At 35.7% G+C, this 23,422-nt stretch overlaps 3 pseudogenes; all 3 read right to left on the bottom strand.

Moving 5' to 3' along the window:
• Positions 1 to 689: 689 nt before the first annotated feature.
• LOC111175100 (elongation factor-like GTPase 1 pseudogene) lies at positions 690 to 1,895 on the bottom strand (annotated as a pseudogene).
• Positions 1,896 to 2,239: 344 nt separating this feature from the next.
• LOC115803185 (U4 spliceosomal RNA) lies at positions 2,240 to 2,322 on the bottom strand (annotated as a pseudogene).
• Positions 2,323 to 20,340: 18,018 nt separating this feature from the next.
• On the bottom strand, positions 20,341 to 22,906 carry LOC111175128 (ATP-dependent RNA helicase DDX3X pseudogene; annotated as a pseudogene).
• Between the last annotated feature and the right edge of the window lie 516 nt (positions 22,907 to 23,422).

The following is a 23,422-nucleotide window of genomic DNA, read 5'->3' as shown; positions in this document are numbered from 1 at the left end:
TCCTCCTTCAAGTACAGAGCCCAATTCATGTTTTCTTCGGGGACTGTAAATGGTGGGAATAAAAAATGAAGTTTATGGTTAACTTTAATTCACTTTTTCCACTTTTCCTTTCTTGAGGCTAGATTTTTTTCCAAATTATTGAGGAGATTGAAAAAAGGTGGGAAAGGAAGCATCTTTTTACCTAACTGGCACTTGCTTTATTCTACTTTGTTGTTTTTGACACTCTGGTTGGCACTGACTGGCCATTCATGTCCTCTATTTGGCATAGTCCAAGGACTTGTTCTTTCAAAGGATTTATTTGTGAGTTCTTTGGAGGACCCGGGGAAGATTCTACCTATGTAGATTTAGTTTTACCTAGTCCTTTTATAGGAATCCCCTTACCTCCTGCCACCCATGGATCCACAGTTCATGCTCTTTGTGTTCATTATCTGTAGACAATCCTCTTGGGAGAAATAACAGCAGCTCAAGCTCTATTCATTTCTGGGGTGTCCACTTACCCTATGAAAAACTCACTCCTTCTGTCCTAGAAACAAAATGTGGAATATTGGCTTTCCTATTGTTTTTATCCTTGCTCTATATCTCTTCAATTCTCTTCTCTATTGCTCAGAGATGGACAGGAGAATTTTGGCATTTTTAAAAGATACTTATATAGATGAACTTTATTGAAAGTGAATACACAGAGATATTGCAGCATGCAATATCTTCTCAATATCAAATGCTGGGTGATTCTTTTCAATTTATTATGAAGAACATAATCTGCTTATAGTAGTAGTTATTTATTTTTGTTGAGGTTTCTCTGCTTTTCTGCCTGCTCCATGATCTTTTCTTCCATATAAAGATGTGCTCTTCTATTTCCTGAATTAAGATCTGGACACAGGGATCAGCTTGGTTCAACAGCTTAATTTCTTTGACAGACTGAAGCATTTCACTTGGGTGTTTTGGTCCAACAGCAACCTTCACAATAAGGGTGCTTCAAAGTTGAGTGATATAAATGGCGGGCAGGATGACAAGTTGCACAGTGCTGCAGATTTCAACACAAAGTCTTGTTGGCATTCTATTAGCACATTTCCTAGAAGTACCTCTTCTAGGTCTCCCAGCTCGCTTCCTAGCAGAAGATACAGGTTCTCCTGATTACAGTATGCCATGTGGGGAACTTGGGAAAGGTCATCTACTGGAGTTGAGAAGCCTAAAGATACACACTACAGAAACTCAACAGAACTGTATTTGGGCCCCAAGACAAAATTTTCTTTCCCCTTTGAGCCACGCCACTGAATACTCGAACAAATACAATAAAAGACCCTTAGTTGTTTCTTTCCCGGAGCACAGGTTTAGAGGTCATACTCTCCACCTGCTGCTCATCATCTTTTGGCTCTTCTACCTTTGGACTTGTTTCAAGAGGACGCCCATACTGGATGGGCTCCAAGGATGCCTGCCCCTGTGCTGCTACAAGCTTCTTCATGTGCCTTAGCCTTGCATGCTCACGCCTCTGAGCGATTTCTTTTTGAATGGACAGTCTTGGCTTATTCTAAGGCAAAGCCTTAGCATCAATTGCAAACATTCTGGAAACAAAGATAATAACTAGAGCAGTATCTTCATTTCCATATTTCATAAAAGCTGCTTTAGTGTCTGGGTTTTGGTGAAAGAGAGTTAAGCTGTGCACATCATCTTGTTTTCTTTTCTCTCTCAGCTGTAATATCCAGGGGACTAGGAAGTTTCTCAAACACTGTAACAAGAACAGCATGGGATATGGGTAGGCACTGACTGCAGATGGCATTAATTTGAACTTAAGGATCTGAATGTCATGCCACATGAGCTCCAATTTTTAATCCTAAAGAAGTCACCATTTTATCAACTTTTTCTTTGTCATTTTTCAAGACAGTATCACACAAATTCCATATATTTTACAGAGTCAAGTCTTCAAGTAAAGGCTTTCTTTAAACCTTTTAGAAAGGTTTCTTTCCTTTTACCTAAAATCCAGGTGACAAACTTTCAATCTCTCTTTTTAGAAAACACACATATTCACACACATACATACACTTGGCTAATGGGAGAGTAAACCACACTCTACTCCAAAGCTTGTACACTGACTACACTAACAGTGCACTTGTGTCTCCCTCTCTTCCACACTCACTCTGACTTTTTTCCTGCCCGGTATTTTTTATGGAGCCTGGAAATTTAGGGAATATGTCATGATCACCTCTTAGTCTTAATGAAATCTTCTGACTATGACTGACTCTCTCATTATTGGGAAAATTTTTCAATTAACAATAATCATGCATCGGATAAACCTCATTGGCTACGACACTGCCACTATGCAAAGCTGACTCTCTCATTATAAATGTGGCTTAGTTTGGGCAGTTCTTTGGCTCCAATTCTGATTCAATGTGAAAAATACTACTAAATATCCTGTTTTCTTATAATGATCAATAGGTATTCTGTCTTTTACTCTGGACTATTCTAATTTGAATTTATATTCTAACTTTCTAAGTTTCTTGTATCCCAATTAATTATATTATTTGTTTTCTCTTGAAAGTTTGTGTTTCATGTAACCGTGAATGTTATGTATAATTTATGAATGTATTATTGTCATTAGCACTGGATTCTAGATTATCAGGTTGAATTTATAATATGTAATTTAATATGCTGGTATTTTTTCTTCCTCTTTGTTACTAGAATTATTATAGCACATAAACTGTTTAGTCTTCCCTTCTCTTAAACTGTACTTGACACAAACAGATATTTTAAGAAACTTTGGTATAATTTCTCTCTATCATATAAGGGGTTATCTGTAATTTTGATAAGTAAATATTATATATTTAGTTCCCAGAAATTATATATATATAATATATATATATTAGTATATATTATATATATATATTTGTATAAGATACAAATTATACCTACATAGAAAGCATATACATATATACATAGATATAATTAATTTTCTCTTATTATAAGTAATTTTAACTTTTAGTTTACTTTTTAGGTAACAACATAGAGAATTGTATTTTCACATTGTTGCTGTTATTATCAACACTCTCCCCTTGAACATTTTGTTTTTGAGAATAACTTAATTACATTTGATAATGTGGAAGAGATAACATGTATTTTAATTTAAAAAATGATTTATTTATGATAAATAATAATCAAATTTTAAAGCCTTAATGTTTATATGAGAAGGACAGAAAGTTGATAGACTATCAAAATATGCTAGTCATACATATTTCCAATTAGCTGATATTTTAGAATTATAGCTACAGGCATACCTCAGAGATATTGTAAGTTCAATTCCAAATACCACAATAAAGTGAATATCACAATAGAGTCACACAAATTTTTGGTTTCCCAGTGCATATAAAATTTATGTTTACACTATACTGTAGTCTATTAAGTGTAAAATAGCATTTTCCCTAAAAAACAATATACATACCTTAATTTAAAAAAATAAAACTTTATTGGTCTAACATGCTAACCTTCATCTGAGCCTTCAGCAAGTCGTAATTTTTTGCTGGTGGAAGGTCTTGCCTCGATGTTGATGGTTGCTGATTGACCAGGGTGGTGGTTGTTGAAGGTTGGGGTGGCCATGGCAATTTCTTAAAATAAGACAACAATGAAGTCTGCCTTAACAATTGACTCTTCCTTTTGTAAATGATTTCTCTGTAGCATGCAGTGTTGTTTGATAGCGCTTAACCCACAGTAGAACTTCTTTCAAAATTACAAAACCTGCTGCTTATAAAAACCTGCTGCTGCTTTATCAGCTAAGTTCATGTGATACTCTAAATCCTTTATTGTGATTTCAACAATCTTCACCGCATCTTCACTAGGAGTATATTCCATCTCAAGAAATCACTTTCCTCACTCATCCATAAAAGGCGACTCGTTATCCATTAAAGTTTTATCATGAGATTGCAGTAATTCAGTCACTTCTTCAGTCTCCACTTCTAATTCTAGTTCTTTTGTTTCTTCCACCACATCTGCAGTTACTTCCTCCACTGAAATCTTGAATTCTTCAAGGTCATCCATGAGAGTTGGGATCGACTTCTTCTTAATTCCTATTAATGTTGATACTATAACTGCTTCTCATGAATTATAAACGTTCTTAATGTCACCTAGAATGGAGAATCCTTTCCTGAAGGTTTTCAATTTACTTTGCCCAGGTCCATCTGAGGAATCACTATCTATGGCAGCTATAAGCTTATGAAATTCATTTCTTAAATGATAAGACTTGAAAGTCGAATTATTCCTTAATTCATGGGCTGCAGAATAGATGTTGTATTAGCAAGTGTGAAAATAACATTAATTTCCTTGTACATCTCTATTAGAGCTCTTGGATGACCAGGTACCTTGTAAATGAACAGGAATATTTTGAAGATTTTTTTTTTTTTTTCTGAGCAGTAGGTTTCAACTTTGGGCTTAAAATATTCAATAAACCATGTTGTCAACAGATGTACTATCATCCAGACTTTGTTATTCAATTTACAGAGCACAGGAAAACTAGACTTAGTATAATTTTTAAGAGCCGTACAATTTTTGGAATGGTAATAAATGAGTGTTGGCTTCAACTTAAAGTCACTAACTATATTAACCCCTAAAAAAGAGTCAGGCTGTCCTTTGAAGAATTGAAGCTAAGCATTGCCTTATCCTCTCTAGCTACAAAAGTCCTAGATAACATCTTTTTCTAATATGAAGTAATTTTGTCTACATTGAGAATATGTTGTTTAGTGTATCCACCTTCATTATCTTGACTAGAGTGTCTGAATAACTTGCTGAAGCTTCTACATCAGCACTTATTTCTTCACCTTGTACTTCTGTGTTATGGAGATGGTTTCTTTCCTTCAACCTCATGAACCAGCTGCTGCTAACTTCAGACTTTTTCTGCATCTTCCTCATCTATCTCAGCCTTGCCAGAATTGAAGAGAGTTAGGGTCTTGCTCTGGATTGGCTTTGGTTTAAGGGAATGTTGCATTTGGTTTGATCCTCTATCCAGACCACTAAAATTTTCTTCATGTCACCAAGAAGGTTGTTTTTCTTTCTTATCATTCATGTGTTCACTGGTGTAGCACTTTTAATTTCCTTCAAGAACTTTTCCTTTGCATTCACAACTTGGCTAACTGTTGGGTACAAGAGGCCTAGCTTTTGGCCTATCTCAGCTTTCTACATGCCTTCCTCACTAAGTTAAATCATTTCTAGCTTTTGATTTAAAGTGAGAGATGTGTGACTCTTCCTTTCACTTAGAAGTCACTGGAGGGTTATTAATTGGTCTAATTTCCATATTGTTGTATCTCAGGAAGAGGGAGGTCCCAAGAGAGGGAGAAAGATGGAGGAATGGCTGGTCAGTGGAGCAGATTGTCACACACAACACTTATTGACTAAGTTTGCTGTCATATGGTATGGTTTGTGGCATGTCAAAACAATTAGAATAGTAGCATCAAAACTCACTGACGACAGACCATCATAACAAATATAATAATAATGAAAGTTTGAAATAGTGTGAGAATCACCAAACTGTAACCAAGAAACACATAGGAGCAAATGCTGTTAGAAAAATCATGCCTACAGGCTTGCTTTATACAGGGTTGCCACAAAACTTCAATTTGTATAAAATGCAATATCTGAGATACTCAATGAAGTGAAACACAGTAAAAAAAGTATGCCTGTATATCAACTTATAACCTCACATTAATAATGCCCAGAGCAAATATTATTTTAAAGTAATAAAGCTTAAGCTTTCTTAACTATAGATATGAAATAAAGCCATCACTCAGTGATGCTTGAGCCAAAAATCCAGTGAATCTTGTGAATTTAGCAATTTAATTATATTCTGCAATATTCTGCATCCCTTCAGCATACCACTACACTATCCTTGCAGGAATGAAATGATGATTATTTCTATGAGTGAAGATGTTAATACTGACAATGTTTAAAAATTTCTTCTAAACGTTTTTTCTCACAAAATTAAAATTTTACCATAAAATAGAATATTTCAATGAAATTTGATTAACAAATGATTTTGTATTACTCGTGACGGGGTTTTATATTTTCTCAGTATAAGAAACTGGTATAGGCCACACACGTATTTCAGTTAATTATTTCCAGTGCAACAGTAGACTTAAATATCTGAGTATATTATCTACTCCTATAGAGAGATAGCATGCTTGTATGTTATACTGTTTTTGTTTATAGGATGTAGTTCCTAAATTTCATTCTGTTCATATTCTGATATTTGAAATATTTTCAAATCAATCATTTATTTACCTGTTTATAAGATACCTTCCTTTGTAATCAGAGATAAGTTTTATAGTGTAGTAAAATTCTGAGTATCATTTTTAGTATTTCTACTATCTTAATCTTGTAATATAACTATATCAACTTTATCATTATATTTACTTTTTAAATTTTTTATTGAAATATTGTTGATTTACAATGTGGTATTAATTTCTTCTATAAAGAGAAGTAACTCAGTTATATACATATATAATTTTTTTATATTATTTTTCATTATGGTTTATCCTAGGAGACAGGATATAGTCCTCTGTAGGACAGAGGACCTTGTTATTTATCCATTATAAATGTAATGTACAGTAGGACCTTGTTATTTATCCATTATAAATGTAATGGTTTGCATCTACTAACCCCAAACTCTCACTCCATCCACTACTTTCTGAGTGTAGCTCTGCTCTAATAAGCTTTACTGCCTTGTATCTTACATGTTTATGTGTTTACATTGGATAGGTTCTCAAGTTGCTGGTCTGCCATATTTCAGAACCAGAAGTGCCCTCCTTCCCTTTTCTATAAACCATCAGTGGATGACATTTATTCCCACGGCTTTAGCTGCTGTCTATAAGCTGATTAACCCCCAAATCTCTATCTCTGGCATGGACATCTCATTTCAGTCCCAGAAATATACTTCTAATTGACAAGCAGAGATTCTCACCTGAATATCCCATAAAAATCTCAAACTCTGTATCTTCAAATTTATAGTCACTCAAAACTGGATTTATTTTTTCAACTAATGGTATCACCATCCCATCAGTTTTCCACACATCTGCCAGTTTTCCTTTACTTTCCCACTCCCTTATCCCCTGCCATTCTAAAATTCCATACCTTAATGTTCCCGAAATAAGTCCCCTCCTCTCCATTCCCACTGCCTTAATTCATGCCTACCTGTATTGTCTCCCAAATGCTATTTTTTTTCTTTTTTTTAATTAAAAAAAAAGCTTTTTATTGGAGAATAGTTGCTTTACACTGCTGTGTCAGTTTCTGCTGCACAACAAAGTGAATCAGCTATATGTATACATATATCACCTTTTTTTGGATTTCCTTCCCATTTAGGTCACCACAGAGCACTGAGTACAGTCCCCTGAGCTACACAATAGGTTCTCATTAGCTATCTATTTTATGCATAGCAGTGTATATATGTCAATCCCAATCTCCCAGTTCATCCCACCAACCCCCTTTCCCCCTTGGTATCCATAAGTTTGTTGTCTATGTCTGTGCCTCTATTTCTACTTTGCAAATAAGATCATCTATGCCATTTTTCTAGACTCCACATATATGCATTAATATATGATATTTGTTTTTCTTTTTCTGACTTACTCCACTCTGTATGACAGTCTCTAGGTCTATCCACTTCTCTGCAAATGACACAATTTTGTTCCTTTTTATATCTGAGTAATATTCCTTTGTATATATGTACCACATCTTTATCCATTCCTCAGTTGATGGACATTCTGATTGCTTCTATGTCCTGGCTATTGTAAATAGTGTTGCAATGAACATTGGGGTGCATGTATCTTTCTGAATTATGGTTTTCTGGGTATATGTCCAGTAGTGGGCTTTCTGGGTCATATGATAGTTCTATTTTAGTTTTTTAAGGAACTACCATAATGTTCTCCATAGTGGCTGGATCAACTTACATTCCCACTAGCAGTGTAAGGGGGTTTCCTCTTCTCCACACCCTCTGCAGCATTTATTGCTTGTAGATTTTTTGATGATGGCCACTCTGACTGTTGTGAGGTGACACTTCATTGTAGTTTTGATTTGCATTTCTTTTAATAATTTGTGATGTTGACCATCTTTTCATGTGTTTGTTGCCCATCTGGATGTCTTCTTTGGAGAAATGTCTGTTTAGGTATTCCACCATTTTTTGATTGAGTTGTTTATTTGACATTGAGCTGCATGAGCTGTTTGTATATTTTGGAGATTAATCCTTTGTAAGTTGCTTCATTTGCAAATATTTTCTCCCATTGTGAGGGTTGTCTTTTCATCTGGTTTATGGTTTCCTTTGCTGTGCAAAATTTTTAAGTTTAATTAGGTCCCATTTGTTTATTTTTGCTCTTTCTTTTTTTTTTTTTTTTTTGATGTAGACCATTTTTTAAAGATTTTATTGAATTTGTTACAATATTGCTGCTGTTTTATGTTTTGGCTTTTTGGCTGCTATACATGTGGGATCATAGATCCCCAACCAGGGATCAAACCCACACCTCCTGCATTAGAAGGCAATGTCTTAACCCCTGAACTACCAGGGAAGTCCCTGTTTTTATCTTCATTACTCTAGGAGGTAGGTCAGAAAAGATCTTGGTGCAATTTATGTCAAAGAGTATTCTGCTTATGTTTTCCTCTAAGAGTTTTATAGTGTCTGGTAGGTCTTTAATCTGTTTTGAGTTTATTTTTGTGTATTGTGTTAGGGAGTGTTCTCATTTCATCCTTTTACATATAGCTGTCCAGTTTTCCCAGCATCAGTTATTATAGAGACTGTCTTTTCTCCATTGTATATCTTGCTTTCTTTGTCATAGTTTAGGTGATCATAGGTGCGTTGATTTTTCTCTGGGCTTTCTATTATGTTCTCTATTTCTATTTTTGTGTCAGTACCATACTGTCTTGATTACTGTGGCTTTGTAGTGTAGTCTGAAGTCAGGGAGTCTGATTCCTTCAGCTTTGTTTTTCTTTCTCAAGACTGCTTTGGCTATTCGGGGTCTTTTGTGTTTCTAAATAAATTGTAAAATTTTTTGATCTATTTCTGTGAAAAATACCATTGGAAATTTGATAGGGGTTACATTGAATCTATAAATTGTTTGGGTAGTATAGTCATTTTCACAATATTGATTCTTCCAATCCAAGAACATGGTATATCACTCCATCTGTTTGTGTTGTCTTTGATTTCTTTCATGAGTATCTTATAGTTTTCTGCATACAGGTCTTTTGCCTCCTTAGGTAGTTTATTTCTAGGTATTTTATTCTTTTTGTTGTGATGATAAATGGGATTGTTTCCTTAATTTCTCTTTCTGATCTTTTATTTTTAGTGTATAGGAATGCAAGATATTTCTGTATGCTAATGTTTTTTATTGGGGTATAGTTGTTTTACAATATTGTGCTAGTTTCTACTGTACAGAGAATGGAGCTCCTTGTACTATACAGCAGGTTCTCATTAGTTATCTACTTTATACATATTATGGTATATGTATCAATCCCGATCTCCCAGTTCATCCCACCCCCCACTCCCTGATTTCCCCCCTTGGTGTGCATAGGTTTGTTCTCTTTTCTGTGTTTCTATTTCTATCTTGCAAACCAGTTCATCTGTACCATTTTTCTAGATTCCAAATATATATGTTAATATATGATATTTGTTTTTATCTTTCTGACCTACTTCACTCTGTATGACAGTCTCTGGGTACACCCATGTCTCCACAAATGACCCAGTTTTGTTCCTTTTTTATGGCTAATATTCCACTGTATATCTGTACCACATCTTCTTTATCCATTCATATCTGGATGGACATTTAGGTTGCTTCCATGACCTGGCTATTGTAAATAGTGCTGCAATGAACATTGTGGTGCATGTATCTTTTTGAATTATGGATTTCTGTTGGTATATGCCCAGTAGTGAGATTTCTGGATCATATGGTAATACTATTTTTAGTTTTTTAAGGAACCTCCATACTGTTCTCCATAGTGGCTGTATCAATTAACATTCCCAACAACAGTGCAAGAGGGTTCCCATTTCTCCACACCCTCTCCAGCATTTATTGTTTGTAGGCTTCTGGTGATGCCCATTCTAACCTGTGTGACGTGATACCTCACTGTTGTTTTGATTTGCATTTCTCTAATAATTAGTGACGTTCAGCAACTTTTCATGTGTCTCTTGGCCATCTGTATGTCTTCCTTGGAGAAAAGTCTATTTGGGTCTTCTACCCATTTTTGCATTACATTGTTTGTTTGTTTGTTTTTGATATTGAGTTGCATGGGCTTTTTGTATATTAGGTAGGATAATCCTTGGTCCATTGAATCTTTTATATTTATTTTCTCCCATCTGAGGGTTGTCTTTTCATCTTGTTTTTGGCTTCATTTGTTGTGCAAAAGCTTTTAAGTTTCATTAGTTCACATTTGTTTATTTTTGTTTTTATTTCCATTACTCTAGGAGGTGGGTCAAAAATATCTTGCTGTGGTTTATGTCAAAGTGTTCTGCCTATATTTTCTTCTAAGAGTCTTTTAGTGTCTGGGCTTACATTTAGGTCTTTAATCCATTTTGAGTTTATTGTGTATGGTGTTAAGGCATGTTTTAATTTCATTCTTCTACATGTAGCTGTCCAGTTTTCCCAGCAACACTTATTGAAATAAGTGTCTTTTCTCCATTGTATATCCTTGCCTCCTTTTCCATAGCTTAGGTGACCATAAGTGGGTAGGTTTATCTCTGGGCTTTCTATTCTGTTCCATTGATCTGTTTCTGTTTTTGTGTCAGTACCATACTGTCTTGACTACTGTAGCTTTGTAGTAGTGTCTGAAGTCAGGGAACCTGATTCCTCCAGCTCTGTTTTTTTTTTTTTTTTTCAAGATTGCTTTGACTATTAAGGGACTTTTGTGTCTCCATAAAAATTTTAAGATTTTTGTGTTCTAATTCTGTGAAAAATGCCATTGGTAATTTGATAAGGATTTCATTGATTCAGTAGATTGCTTTGGGAAGTATACTCATTTTCACAATATTGATTCTTCCAATCCAAGAACATGGTATATCACTCCATCTGTTTGTGTCATCTTTGATTTCTTTCATCAGAGTCTTATAGTTTTCTGAGTACAGGTTTTTTGCCTTCTTAGGTAGGTTTATTCCTAGGTATTTTATTCTTTTTGTTGCAATGGTGAGTGGGATTGTTTCCTTAATTTCTCTTTCTGATCTTTCTTTGTTAGTGTATAGGAATGCAAAGGATTTCTGTGCATTAATTTTATATACTTCTATTTTAACAAATTCATTGATTAGCTATAGTACTTTTCTGGTGGCATTTTTAGATTTTTCTATATATATAGTATCATGTCATCTTTAAACAGTGACAATTTTACTACTTTTTTTTCCGATTTGGATTCCTTTTATTTCTTTTTCTTCTCTGATTGCTGTGGTTAAAACTTCAATAACTATGTTAAATAATAGTGGCGAGGGTGGATATCCATGTCTCTTTCCTGATATTAGAGGAAATGCGTTCTGTTTTTCACCATTGAGAATGATGTTTGCTGTGGGTTTGTTGTATATGGCTTTCATTATTTTGAGGTAGTTTCCCTCTATGGTTACTTACTGGAGAGTTTATTTCATAAATGTGTGCTGAATTTTGTCAAAAGCTTTTTATAAATCTATTGAGATGATCATATGGTTTTATTCTTCATTTTTTTAATATGGTGTATCACATTGATTGAGTTGCATATATTGAAGAATCCTTGCATCCCCGGGATAAATCCAACTTGATCATGGTGTATGTTCCTTTTAAAGTGTTGTTAGATTCTGTTTGCTAGTATTTTGTTGAGGATTTTTCCATCTATATTCGTCAGTGGTATTGGTCTGTAATTTTCTTTCTTTGTAGTATATTTGTCTGGTTTTGGTATCAGGGTGATAGTGGCCTCGTAGAATGAATTTGGGAGTGTTCCTCTATCTGCAATTTTTTGGAAGCATTTCAGAAGGATAGGTATTATCACTTCTCTAAGTGTTTAATGGAATTCACCTGTGAAGTCATCTGGTCCTGGACTTTTGTTTGCTGGAAGATTTTTAATCACAGTTTCAATTTCATTACTTGTGATTGGTCTGTTTATATTTTCTATTTCTTCCAGTTTCAGTCTTGGAAGGTTGTGCTTTTTTAAGAATTTGCCCATTTCTTCATGGTTGTCCATTTTATTGGCATATCAGTTGCTTGTAGTAGTCTCTTATGATCCTTTGTATTTTTGCAGTGTCAGTTGTAACTTCTACTTTTTCATTTCTAACTTTATTGATTTGACTCCTCTCCCATTTTTTCTTGATGTGTCTAGATAAAGGTTTACAAATTTTATTTATCTTCTCAAAGAACCAGTGTTTAGTTTCATTGATCTTTGCTACTGTTTTCTTTGTTTCTATTTCATTTATTTCTGCCCTGATCTTTATGATTTATTTCCTTCTACTAACTTTAAGGTGTGTTTTTGTTGTTGTTGCTATTTCTCTATTTGTTTTAGGTGTAAGGTTAAGTTGTTTATTTGAAATTTTTCTTGTTTCTTGAGGTAGGATTGTATTGTTATAATCTTCCTCTTAGTAATGCTTTTGCTGCATCCCATAGGTTTTGGGTTATAATGATTTTGTTGTGATTTGTTTCTAGATTTTTTTTTTTTCTCTTTGATTTCTTCAGTGATCTCTTGGTTATTTAGTAGCACACTATTTAGCTTCCTTTTGTTTGTGTTTCTACAGATTTTTTTTCCTGTAATTGATTCTTATCTCAATGTTGTGGTAAGAAAAGATACTTGATATGACTTAAAATTTCTTAAATTTACTAAGGCTTGATTTGTGAGCCAAGATGTGATCTATTTTGAAGAATGTTCCATGTGCCCTTGAGAAGAAAGTATATTATTCTGCTTTCCAATGGAATGTCCTATAAACACCAATTAAGTTTGTCATTTAAGTTTTTATTTCCTTTTAAACTTTCTGTCCCCATGATCTATCCATTCGTGTAAGTAGAGTGTTAAAGTTCCCCGCTATTATTGTGTTACTGTCAATTTACCCTTTGATGGCTATTAGCACTTGCATTCTGTATTGCAGTGCCTATGTTGGTTGCATACATATTTACAGTTGTTATATCTTCTTCCTGGGTTGATTTCATGATCATTATGTGTGTCTTTCCTTGTCTCTTGTAATAGTCTTTATTTTAAAGTCTATTTTGTCTGATGTGAGTATTGCTACTCCAGCTTTCTTTTGATTTCCATTTGCATGGAATATCTTTTTTCCATCCCCTCACTTTCAGTCTGTAGGTGTCACTAGGTCTGAAGTGGGTCTCTTGTAGACAACATATATATGAGTCTTGTTTTTGTATCCATTCAACCAGTCTGTGTGTTTTGGTTGGAGTATTTAATCCATTTACATTTAAGGTAATTATCGATATGTATGTTCCTATTACAATTTTCTTAATTGTTTTGGGTTTGCCTTTGTGTGTTTTTCTTCTCTTGTGTTTCCTGCCTAGAGAAGTTCCTTTAGCATTTGTTGTAGAGCTGGTTTGGTGGTGCTGAATTTGCTTACCTTTTGCTTGTCTGTAAAGATTTTGAGTTCTCCATTGAATCTGAATGAGATTCTTGCTGGGTAGAATAATCTTCTTTGTAGCTTTTTCCCTTTCATCACCTTAAATCTATCCTGCCACTCCCTTCTGTCCTGCAGAGTTTCTGCTGAAAAATCAGCTGATAACCTTATGGGGATTCTCTTGTATGTTATCAGTTGATTTTCCTTTGCTGCTTTTAATATTTTTTCTTAGTTTTTAAATTTTTGTTAGTTTTATTAATATGTCTCAGCATGTTTCTCCTTGGGTTTATCCTGTATGGGACTCTGCCCTTTCTGGACTTTGGTGCCAATTTCCTTTCCCATGTTAGTGAAGTTTTCAACTGTAATCTCTTCAAATATTTTCTCAGACACTTTCTCTTTCTCTTTTTCTAAAAGAAGCATGATATGCCTAGGAAATGAGGTGCCATTGCTGAGTTGTTTGCAAGGGGCAGGGCTGCCACCACCCTCACATGCCAGCCCTTGCCTCCATGGGCACTGGGAGGGACTCCCACCAGTGAAAGTACCCCACAGTCTGGTGCAACTGCCTTCCAGTTTATGCTACAGGCACTTCATTCACACCCAAATTGTGATTTCCATACCCCTCCCTGGCCTGAAAGTGTAAGTGTGCCCCAATCAGTCACTGCTTTCACTCCTCTCCCCTGTGTGGGCAACAGATTCCTGAGGGTGGCACACATGCAGAGGTAGGGCCAAAAGCAGAGCTGAGCACCAGGGGTGGTGCAACTAAGGAAGAGGATCAGAAAGCTCTCCATGAAACTGCACAAGCTATTAATTAAATCCCTGCAATTACCTTGGTAAACCCTGGAATATCTGAATAGAAAATGAGTGTTCCCACAATTGAGACTAATTTAGCTATAGCAACAATGGACTTTGGGAGCAAGTACATGCAGGAACTGGGCCAGGTCAGAGACTGACCTGGACCCACAGGGCCACAGGAGGTCCAGAGATCTACTTAGAGGTGTTTGAGGGTCTCCTTGGGAGGCAGAGGTTGGCTGTGGCTCACTGTGGGAGCAAAGACACAGACAGAGGAGGCCCCGGGAAAATATGCTTAGTACTAGTATTCTTTTTTTGTGTGTTTCCTATTGTTCCATTGTTGTGGTGTTGTCTTTATTATTTTTATATTTTTACTTTTTAATATTTTTTAAATTTCTCTATTTTTACTTTACCTTTTTGTTCTTTTGTGGGTTTCTTTTTCTTATTTTTTCTTTTTTTTGGTGGCTTTTATGTGTTTAATGTTTGCTTTCTTTTCTTCTTTTTTTTTTACTTTTATATTTTGTTTTTTTTTTTCATTTTTTGTTTTTGTTAGTTTAGTCCTTATGGATAGCTTTCATTTTTGAGTTCTTTTGTTTGTTCTGTTGTTTTTTTATTTCTTCTTTTTTTTTCTTTTCTGTCTGCTTCTTTGTTTCTCTTTGGTTTTGTTTTTATTATTTGTCTTGGGTATGGTTTGTCTGTTTGTTTTCTTTCTTCTTTTTTATTTGTGTGTGTGTGTGTGTGTGTGTTCCTGTTTGTTTTTGTCTTTGCTATTTGTATTGAGTTTCATTTGTCTCTTTGTTTTCTTTTCCTTTTTTTTTATTTCTTTTTACTCTGGCACTGCTGTGAAGCTTGTGGACTCTTGAGTCCCCAGCCAGGGATCAGGCCTGGGCCTCTAGGGTGGGAGTGTTGAGTCCAGGATGCTGGACCGCCAGAGAATTCCCAAGACAAGGAAATATTAATAAGCTTTCACCCTCCCAGAAGTATTCATCTTGACACAAAGACCCAGCTCCACCCAACTGGCTGCAGGATCCAGAGCCGGACACCACACACCAAACAACCAGCAAGACAGGAACACAGCCCCACCCATTTGCAAACAGGCTGCCTAAAGTTGTACAAAGCTCACAGACACACCAAAACACACCATATGATGTGGCCTTGCCCATCAGAGGGAAAATAGTTCCACCCACCAGAGCACAGACACAAGTCCCTCTCACTGAGAAGCCCACACAAACACTTGGACCACCCTCACACAACAGTGAGCATATAAAAGAAGCAAGAGGAACTATGATCCTGCAGCCTGCCGAAAGGAGAACATAAACAGAGTACGTTAAACAAAATGAGATGACAAAGAAATATGTTGCAGACAAAGGAGCAAGGTAAAAACAAACAACACCAAATAAATGAAGAGGAAATAGGCAATCTACCTGAAAAAGAATTCAGAATAATTATAGTAAAGATCATCCAAAATCTTGTAAATAGAATGGAGACATGGATCAAGAAGATACAAGAAATATTTAACGAGTACCTAGAAGAACTAAAGAACAAACAACCAGTGATGAACAACACAATAACTAAAATGAAAAATATACTAGAAGGACTCAGTAGCAGAATAACTTAGGTAGAAGAATGGATAAGTGGGCTGGAAGACAGAATGTTCAAAAACAATTCTGCAGTGCAGAATAAAGAAAAAAGAATGAAATGAGTACAGTCTCAGAGACTACTGGGACAACATTAAATGCATCAACATTCAAATTGTAGGCTTGTGCAGCTGCATGGAGAGCTTTCCAATCCTCTTCCTTAGTTGCAGCACCCCTGGTGCTCAGCTTTGCTTTTGGCTCCACCTCTGCATGTGTGCCACCCTCAGGCTTCTGTTCCCCACACAGGCAAAAGGAGTGAAAGCAGTGACTGATCGGGGCACACTTACTCATTCAGGCCATGGAGGGGTATGACAGCCACAACTGGGGTGTGCATGAAGTGCCTGTAGCATAAACTGGAAGGCAGTTCCACCAGACTGTGGAGCACTTTCTCTGGTGGGAGTTCCTCCCAGTGCCTATGGAGGCAAGGGCTGGTATGTGAGGGCAGTGGCAGCCCCACCCTTTGCAAATCACTCAGCAATGGCACCTCATTTCCTAGGCAGACCATGCTTCTTTTATGGGTACTCCCAGCCACAGAGCTCCTCACTCCCGTCCCTTCTGTTATATCTGCACAGCCAACAGTGCTCCTCTCCCTGGTCTGCTCTCTTAATCCCACACTTTAGCACTCAGTCCCTGCCAGCAGTGGTGGAGTCCCATCTCAGGCAGGGGTGCCCATGGCTGATTCCTGAGGAGGCTTTGTGATGGGTGGTGCTCAAGATCCCAGAGCCTATGAGGGTGGAAGAGACCTTGGCCTGAGGGAAGTGTGAGCCTGCTCAGATTGGTGCCCATGGAGGCTGAAGCCAGCAGGTGGGGAAACCAACAGCGAGAGCCCCATCCCTTGCATGCTACTTAACAATGATGCCTTGCTTCTATGGTGTCCCAGGCTTTTTCCACAAATTTTCCTGGTTGTGGAGCTCCTTACTCCTGTCCCTTCAGGCTGTCTTTTCACAGAAAACAGCCGTCCCTTCTCTGGGTCCATGTTCCAAACCTCACTTTCCAGCATCCAGACCACCTCTGCAACAGGAGACACACAACTCAGACTGGGGTGTGCAGGGTGGCAGTATAGACCAAGTGCACAGTTCTTACTTTGTCCTGCCTTCCACAGACTGTCTGCTGCATTCTCCTTTAATCCCCTGAAAGTCCCTTTCTGTCCCAGCCAATTTGCCCACCATGAGGAGATTTTTCTGACTGTGGAAACCTCTCCTCACCTTCAGCTTCCCACCAGGGTTGCTGGTCCTCTTTTTGATTCCTCTTTTCTTTTTTTCTTTCTTTATCCTACCCAGCTGTGAGGGGATTTTTCTTATCCTTGTAGGTGTCTGAAATCTTCCACTAATGTTCAGCAGGTACTCTGTTAGAATTGTTCCATTTGTAGATGTATTCTTGATGTACTTGTAGGAGAGACAAATTCTGTATCCTACTATTCTTGTATCTTAACTCTGCTCCCTATCATTATGTTTAAAACTTATAGACAGAGGTTAGAGATATAAGACCATATTTTTCCTTTTCTTTTTTTCCTTTTGGCCTAACAATCTTCAATACACTTTATCCATTCAGCTATTTTACATTGCAGAATAGCCACCTTTACTTGAGGACATCATTTACTTTTATTTAAATACTCTTTGAAAAGAATATCTTAATCATCACATTGAATTGTAGCATTTTCTATATATGATACACAAGTAATATTAAGTCTATAATTAAACAATAATTTCTCACCATAGAAAGGGAAACAAACTAAAATTATGGTAAATAAGATAAAAACTAAAGTCAATAACTTAGAAACAAAGAAAATAATCAACCAGCTAATGACCAATACTTAGGGAAATATTATATTTATATTTGCTACCATAAAAGAAGTCTGTCAGGGCTTCCCCGGTGGTGCAGTGGTTGAGAGTCCGCCTGCTGATGCCCCAGTTTGTGCCCTGGTCCGGGAGGATCCCACATGCTGCAGAGCGGCTGGGCCCGTGAGCCATGGCCACTGAGCCTGCACGTCCAGAACCTGTGCTCCACAATGGGAGAGGCCACAACAGTTAGAGTCCAGCGTACCACAAAAAAAAAAAAAAAAAGAAGTCTGTCAGTTCCAAGAGTTTGTAATATAGCTGGCTCTTTTTTCAGCTCTTCGTATGCATCAATTCATTTAATTTTCACAAAAATCTAGTGAAGTAGATATTACTATTTTCCTTTTATAAATGAGGAAACAAATACAAAATAATATGTAACTTGTCCAAGTTTGCATATAAGGAAAAAAGAGCTGAGATTCACACCCAGTTGTTCTGTATCCTGAACCATTGCTCTATACGCTTCTTTCATGAGGTGCCCAAGTACATTTTATTCTTTATGTGTAGCTATTCATTTTTAAATTGTTTCTTGGTAAGTGAAAAATATGTTCTCAAGCTTGAAGTTATGTAATTAGTTCAGCCACAATTCAACAAGTCAAGTCTTTTGATCTTTCAGACGCATGGAAGAAGCTCATGACGTTGGCAGAATATCTATTAATATAAACACATGCAATTGGGAAAAATTATTTTCCCGTCTATCACTACTTTGTTGGGTTTACCTAACATTTCACTATAATTGTTAGGGAAACAGTTATGTCTCAATTTAATGTAAAAAAGTTTACCAAACTGATGCTAAATACCAGTCAGTTATTTAACTTTTTGTAATTCCATTTTATTTTCTTTTTTTTGGCTATACAGCAGGTTTGTAATTCTTGCTGTAGGAATTGCAGGAGGGAGCTCATTGCAAAACTATATCTTTGGGAGCTCCTTGCAAAACTATATATTTTTATTATTATTTTATTTTAGTAAAAAATTCATTTTTCATTATAGTGAGATTAGAGGATCAAATGACAATGAAAACTTGACAATAGTTTACAGCCTTTATTTGTTTACTTGTTTGTTTATTTAGTCTCTTGGAAAAAGAATGCTGAACTTTACTAAAGTGTTTGTAACTTGTAATGCACTGTGCCATTTTAGCTTGAACCTGTGAGAAATGCTGGTTCTGGATGGCCCTCTGCTCTCAGTCAAGCAGTGGAATTGACTTACAACCTCCTGAGCCCTTCAGAAATATCCCTTTTTCTTCCAGGACTCAAAATAAGCTAAGGCTCTTTAGACACATTTTCTATTCTAACTAAAAAAGAAATGAGTATAAAAAGAGTTTTCAACTTTAGATTTCTCAGTCCCCAGCTTCAATTAAAATGGAAATTATGTTTTGTTTTCTAATATGAACATAGAAAAGGACAAATTTCAACAGAAAAGTGATGTGGTGTATATTCCAGATGTGTTAAACCAATAAATAAAAATAAAAGCTGAGTAAAAAATCACATTTCTAACCTGATTCATGATACGGAAGCAAGATAAACCAGTAAAGCATATTAATCACAGTGCGTGAGGCTTTCTTATTATTTTTCTCATCTTTCTTTCTTTTAACTTCTGCTTTGTAGAATATTTTCTTAAATACTTAAAATGAAAAATTAAAGCTGATATATTTTTGAAGTGCTATTTAGGAAAGAATTTTTCAAATTAAAACAATAGATGTAAATGTGGTAAACAGGATATATGTGATCAGAATAAAGACATTGGTGAACTTTTAGCTCATGATTAAGAGTTTTTAACTTCTGCCCTTAAGTCTCACAATAAATCTCATTTCTTTTCATTCTTCTAGATTTTGCTCCTTGAACTCTTTTCTGTAAACACCAGTCACTTGAAATTGAATATCCAGAAGATCAGCACTTTCAAGTCATATGTCCTACCTTACTAAACTAGACTAATATAGAAAATTCTAAGGGATGTCATTTTTTTGTTCTTTTTTTTTTTAATTACTTGCTATTTTCCATTCAAGGCAAATGTCACCACTAACTACTAAAGTATTATTGCAGGCATATTTTATTCATATAGTAAACATTAAAAACTGTGATTTAGTTGAATTTTTCTTAGACTCCAAGACTGCTTCTAAAAATCATATAAGACTAACTCACATTCATGACAGGTTTATTAAGGACAAGAGATATATTAAATCCTTGGAAGTTATATTTTACATTAAAAGTAAATTAAATCCATAAATTAAATGTGTACACAGATGAGCCTAGTATTAGCAAACTGTAATCAGGTACTGTTTAATTTTCCTGTACTAGGTACATTCATCAGGACCCACTGAGTCTCTCTGGTAATTGTCAGTATGCCCCATGTGTCTGCCATTTTCTTCATTAGAATCAGATCTCCTTACAATCATAAGGCAAAGCACATTTTTATATTAGGGAGGAAGGATGGCATTACTATCTCAATATTTTAATCTGGAAAACATATATCTGCTATTCTCTATAATGACATATTTGGGAAGTCAAATATCCTTAAAAGAGACATTTACTATAATAAAGTCAGTCTACTCTTTAAATACTTAAGTAATGAATAGAGTTTTGTGTGTAAATGTGTGCTTAAGTTTAAAATGTATAGATTTACAACAACAAAAATTTGCCAAAGTTCAGTAAATTTATTTTGTCAAAACAATTGATATCTTGAGCATTACTGAGCCAATAGGACATCAAAATAAAAATTGTCTAAAGTTAAAAGCATATTACATTAACAAACAAATGATTTGCAGTCACAAAATTATAAATGCAGTTTGGGTTAGGGGTAGGTGGAGGGGAGTTAATCCAAATTACAGCAATGGAAGTCTTCAAACTATTTTCTGAACAAGACCATTGATTTTTCCTTTCATCTCTTTTTGTAACATTGAGTTCCCTTTAAGAAAAAAAGAATCAGTGGAGTATCACAGTTGGTAATTTGTTACAAATTCTTGAGACTATAAAAGGTATAATCTGGCTAAATTACATGTTGTTTCCATATTAGCTTGTTTGGCAGGATGATCTACTACAAAGTAGGCTAGTTGTCCCACTAGTCAATCCCCCAGTAGTTAAAATTCCCTCTATATCCATCACTGTTATAAAAGCTTCCATAGCCACATCCACCAAACTCTCTCTAGCTGCTTCCATCACCTCTGCTGCTGCCAGTACAGCTGTTACTGAAGCTGGAATTGCTAAAAACACTACTATGTGAATAACATCTGGCACAAATCCTCCACAGAATCTACTACTCTTAGAATGTCCATGACAGCTACCCTTGTAATGATGTTGATATGTCTTATTTTCAAACTAAGATGGCACTTCTTATGTAGCTTCCACAAGAAGATCCAACAAACCCTTGGTCATATTTATGTTCCTCTTGTTAAAGAACAAGGTGGCAAGGCCAAGGTTTCCTACACGTCCTGTGCAGTCAGTGCAATGTACATTTTCTCCAATACCATTTGGCAAGTCAAAATTGACAACTTCTTTCCCATTTGAAATGTGAAGTCCTCTTGCTGCTCCTGCTCTAGCCACTAGGATTGGGCTTTTTCCTGAGTGGAACTGGTGAAGACTTCTTCATCATCTCTCCAAGATCATTCTCCATGGATACTGGTACAAGCATATCCTTCACGGTGTAAAAAGTCCTCCAGACTATCCGCACCTTTTTGGTCTCCACAAACACTAAGGTCAATGAATTCTTTCCTGTTGCATTTAAAAGGTTAAGCAGAAATAACTGTTTGTCTTACTCTTTTGATGTGAGGTTCTCAGAGGTAGAGCCAATATTCCTGCATCCGAAAAGATATATTCATCCAAGAAATCATGAGCAAGTATCTGTATTTCCTTAGGGAAAGCAGCACTAAACATGTTATGATAAACTCTCTTTGGTGGCATACTATCTTGTTCAAGTATCCCATATATCTGAGGTTCAAATCCCATATCAATATAAGATCCACTTTATCCAACACCAAGTATTTGTGGAACTCTAATATTTTCTCTTTCCATCATGTCTACCAGGCCTCCAGGAGTAGCAACTAACATGTGCCATCCACATTCTAAGTATCAAATCTGCTAACCAATATCAGCATCACCATAAATGATGTAAGGACTATCTCCAGGCCAGTATGAAAATTTTCTGGCTTCCTTATAGATTGGTACTGCCAAATCTCTCTTGTTGATGCTAATACCAAAGAGATTAGATATTGGATATTACCCTTACCTTCTGTTTTTCTTCATGGCCCTCAAAGTCTCTCCTTGACCATCTGAATAAATCTGACTCAAGATCGGCAAAAGAATTTTTACAGATGCTGTTTGGGTACAAGACATCAAGTGTCTTTTCTCTTTCATAAAAAGAATAGCACAAGGTTGCAGTGGAGCCAAGTGAGTATAACAAGTAAGCTTGATGTTTCCCATAATAGTTTCTCCCATCTTAACATCAATAAAACTTTCAATGTGTGGGAGACAGCTACTGGCTTTTGCCTCAATTGAAATGTCATATTTCTCAAAGTTAATCTCAGTGTTATCTTCAGAAAAAAGTTCCTGTTCCAAGCAGTCACTTGGAAATGGTTTTGACCAAACATTTTTATCTATTTGTCACACCAATGACAGTTTCTACCATGTTCAAATTTTCCAAAGCCACACCTGTCACCATGGCAGCCAGTGTTGTTATAGTCACTCTCTTCATTATCATCAAACCTTCCCTTTAATCACTTCCACCATCACTGAAGAAACTAGACTTTCCTCTTGAATCATTATGAGACTCAAAATACTACATGTATCCTTATCTTTACAAGAACTCCACTCTGAACTGTCTTTATCATTGACTTGTTTAGTAATTTCTTTGTTCCTTGAATGGAAAGGAATATAGCACCCTTTGCCGGCTGTCCTTCCTTGACTCTGATTATCTGGAGAATTAATGTTGCTGGTCCAGCCCAAGGGCATTTTCTACTGACACAGGATCCATCCGTGAAGAATACAGATAACTTGGAATCTCTCTCTGCTTCTGAGTGAGTATGTTTGATGAACAGTAAATGCCTCTCACTGGAGAACTGTTGTTCTCTAACACATATAGAATTTTATTCCAAAAACTGAGGTCTCCAGATATATAACCATGTTTGAAAGAAATGTCTCTGAATAATTTACAATTCAAAAAAAAAGCTTTACGACATTATCACCCAATGATTATAAGTATGGCTAAGAAAAATATTTGATAAATGTGTATTTTAATGGTTTATATGTTTTCTAAATAAATTTTAAATTATTTAATTATTTAAAAACCACCTCTTCAGATGTGTTTAATTAATACTTCCCTAATCAGACTATCATACCAGGTTAAATGTTATTGTATATATTTCAGCCAGAAAGATTGATTTTATAATTTGTTTTTTCCTTATTTATTCTATTCTGAGTTACAGTGTAACTTAATGGTCTATACTTTTCTCTGTGAAAAGGAGTTAAGTTTTTGGGTACTAAGTAAATAACTGTGAATTCACTTAATGGTTTGCAAGTAGCACAATGCCACAATGTAATAGTGCAAAGTGAAAACTGTCATTTTAGAGATTGCTTTGAATTTCATTTTTGACAACAAATGAGTTTATATCAAATATTATGTGCAGTTAGACTCACTATAACTCTGTGGATTTGGGAGTATAT

The sequence above is a fragment of the Delphinapterus leucas genome, chromosome 18, assembly GCF_059928025.1.
Source record: "Delphinapterus leucas isolate spDelLeu-1000000601 "Yukka" chromosome 18, BTC_Dleu_Yukka2, whole genome shotgun sequence".
NCBI lineage: Eukaryota > Metazoa > Chordata > Mammalia > Artiodactyla > Monodontidae > Delphinapterus > Delphinapterus leucas.
Note: the sequence above shows the minus strand (reverse complement) of the source record. Positions and strands in the feature narration are given on the sequence as shown.